Source organism: Galeopterus variegatus, unplaced genomic scaffold, assembly GCF_000696425.1.
Source record: "Galeopterus variegatus unplaced genomic scaffold, G_variegatus-3.0.2 Scaffold9214, whole genome shotgun sequence".
In the NCBI taxonomy this organism is placed as follows: domain Eukaryota; kingdom Metazoa; phylum Chordata; class Mammalia; order Dermoptera; family Cynocephalidae; genus Galeopterus; species Galeopterus variegatus.
In genome coordinates this window covers 11,972-12,257 of record NW_007735325.1, presented here as the reverse complement: position 1 = coordinate 12,257, position 286 = coordinate 11,972, and positions in this window count along the sequence as shown.

Genomic DNA, 286 nt, shown 5'->3' with positions numbered 1-286 from the left:
GTTCCCTGGACTTTGGACTTCCCAGCCTCCAAAACTGTAAGCAATAAATTTTGTTTTCTTTCAAATTACCCAGTTCCAGGTATTTCTGTTATAAGCATCAAAAATTGACTAAAACAATGCCTCTGATGTTTGGGACATAAGTGGACAACACACCAGGACTATCTACAGATGATATCTCCCCAAAAAGCTCAATGGGATGGATATCGATTTTGATTCAGTCACAGTTAAAGTGTAGTCTGGTGGTAGTGAAGCCGACAGGGCTGGTGGTGCACAATGACAACACCTG